The following is a 2,792-nucleotide window of genomic DNA, read 5'->3' as shown; positions in this document are numbered from 1 at the left end:
AAGGAGCAGACCATAAGAGCGCCATCAACAGACAGGGGTGGGGTGGGGCAAAACTGTTCTACCTAACCTAACATCAGTGGATCACAAAACTGACACACGCACGATGTTGTAGCAGCACACATGAAGCATCGCGTGTCTTCACCACGCTGTGCTCGATACACTTCATGACTTCATGGCTTACTTACACAAATTACACACAAAGTGTTTGAGTGTGCGTGTAAGTGTAAAGGGGGGGGGGGGGGGGGGGTTGCTCATGATGTAAAGAGTTTGAATGTTAAAGTCGGGATATGCCGAAACCGGAACGGGACAGATTTAGGAGGGAGTTCCTCTACTTTTTTTTTTTTCGTTGTTTGTACTTTTGGGGGTGACAGAGATGATAGCTTATCATTACTGCCCACGACAACGTGACATACAAAACATGAGGGACATACGTGATTAAAATTAAATTAAGACACCACATGTGATGCATACTAAGGTAACTGGATAGAGAGTGTTTGCCGTGATGAACGTGTTGTTTACTGCAAAGCAGTACGCCTCAGTAATTTGAGTGTACGCTACCAGTAGAATTCATATAAAATTTGATTGAGTCGGAGCCAGTCAGGTTCTTTCTCCATGGAGGGGCAAAGGCTACAATTCTAGCACAATTCGACCGAATTTGACGAAAATCAATTGTGACCTTCATAATCAACGTATTTGTTTTTCAAGGTCGCGCTTCGTATAGGTTGTATGTGTACCAAAATGGTAGTTATTTGCTCCTCCATGATGGAAAATCTAGCTGACTCAGACTCGTGACTACGACTGGCTGTATGCACTGAGTATACTACATGTAGGCCTACCGGTTGGACAGACTCCCGGTTGTTGGGGGGGGGGGGGCAGGGAGATAAGATCAGTAAATCAAGCTAAGATTAAAAGAAGTTCAGCTAACACAAGGTAATGGGGATTTTTTTTCTTTTAGTTACCTTAGACTTGGAGGGAAACAAAGAGAGGGAATGAGAACTGTAATTTTTGTAACCACGGTGAAAGTCAAAAACCACACACCAGATCAGATACAAAAAAAATAGGTCTGCTCCTCCGCGTGTTCTTAGTTCAAACAGTTGAGATTTGCGTGGTTAAGTACGTAGGCCGTCATGGTGAGTGTTATTATATTATATTATTAAACCCAGTACACAATGCCAGTCGAAGTCAGTCGAATTGAGTCCGGGTGAGCCAGATGTTCCTCCATGGGGAAGGGCAAAAGCTAGTCTACCATCGTGGCACTATTCGACCGAAATTACAAATTTCACACGAATTTGAGGATGAACCTCAAGAGAAAATCAATGTTGGGTTTAATAAATCCTATCCGTACACCCTGGGATCATTTTGTACCCCCGGGGTTGTATTCTTCACATTTTATACACATACGACAGTAAAACACGACGTACGGATAGAGGGTAAGTAAGGTCGAGAGTCGAACGATCAGACTATACAGCGTGCGCACGGAATACGAATTATGTACGGGGCAAATTTGGAAAAGCTGATACTGGATAAAAATCTAAAAAGCTATCGATATCCCAGGTCATGGTTAGAGGAATAGCAGGATCCAAGAACATCTCAACTTTGCGACTGCGATTTAAAATGCGGCAGTCGACACTTGAAGCCAATTAAAGGAAACGATCGTGTTCTGAACGGCACGTTTTGTGTTCAATACACCATGCGCCCATCAGACTTTTCTGTTCTTGTCAAATTTGACACAACAAAACAAGGAAAAAGTCTTTCATTTTTATTTGGTAGATCTAGAGTGTTTTACGGAGCTTGCAACTGCATAAAAAAGTCGAGCGCACGGGACGCATTAAGAGCACTCCGTAGCCGTGTGAGTAGGTAGGAAATTTTGAATTTTGCCCTAGTGCCGGCCGAAGCCTACTCTTTTAATTCTATATATTAAATCGATTTTGGACCACCACCAACGGATCTTTAACGTAAGGAGAAGTGTATTCGCCTTGCGCACAGACCATTATCATAAATCGACCATACCGATTCGCAATGGGCACCCGGCAAACTAAAACTAAAATAGCAGGTCAATAGATAACGACTTGTCAACAAGTAACAATCTATGAGTGAATCACCGATTTTCTTTTAAGAGCAACAAAATAGCATCTTAAAATGTAATTATTACAAAAGTGGAGTTTCGAATTAGGCAGTTTGAGTTCAGTTTGTGTAATCAAAGAAAAACATAGACGTGATAACAAAGTTTATAAATTAAATTAATGTAAGAAAAGGCAGGATTAGGGACTGGCAGAGATACAACAGAGTGGGAGAAAGAAAGAAAGTTCAGAAAGAAAGAAAGGAAGCTTCATCTCAAAGTTAAGAGGCACCCTCCATGATCCAACCACCCGCTCAAACTCGAATCTAAGGGAGTATTCTAGATGTAAATACATAGTATAGGACACATTTTTATTGATTTAAAAAATTAAAAAGAGGGGGAAATGTAAATAAAATTGAATTGGCACCAGATTGTATATATAAACTTAATATATATAGATTGAAAGTTTCTCTTTGAACCACTTCCACACCAGATAAAGCACATAAAAGCAAATCCGGAAACTGACGTTATTTACGAACGAAGTGCAAAGATAAAAAGTACACAAATTACGAGCAAAAATAACTGCAGCAATCGTAGAGATCAAAAGCCTGAGCAGTCAGTAAAAACCTGACTGCCAAGTCTCAAGTAAGGCAATGCAGCATTGTTACAGATCGATAGCAAAGCTGTCGATTGGGGGTGGGGGCGGGGGCAGAGAGACAGAAAGGGAGGGAGG

General features: G+C 41.3%; 1 protein-coding gene across 8 annotated transcripts in view; it reads right to left on the bottom strand.

The window, feature by feature from the left end:
* Positions 1–2,792, bottom strand: part of LOC101854514 (neurogenic protein mastermind) — a 31,069-nt gene that overhangs the window by 15,982 nt on the left and 12,295 nt on the right. The gene's annotated exons all lie outside the window — the stretch shown is intronic.

Source organism: Aplysia californica, unplaced genomic scaffold (genome assembly GCF_000002075.1).
Source record: "Aplysia californica isolate F4 #8 unplaced genomic scaffold, AplCal3.0 scaffold00418, whole genome shotgun sequence".
In the NCBI taxonomy this organism is placed as follows: domain Eukaryota; kingdom Metazoa; phylum Mollusca; class Gastropoda; order Aplysiida; family Aplysiidae; genus Aplysia; species Aplysia californica.
This window is presented reverse-complemented; position numbering and strand designations above follow the sequence as displayed.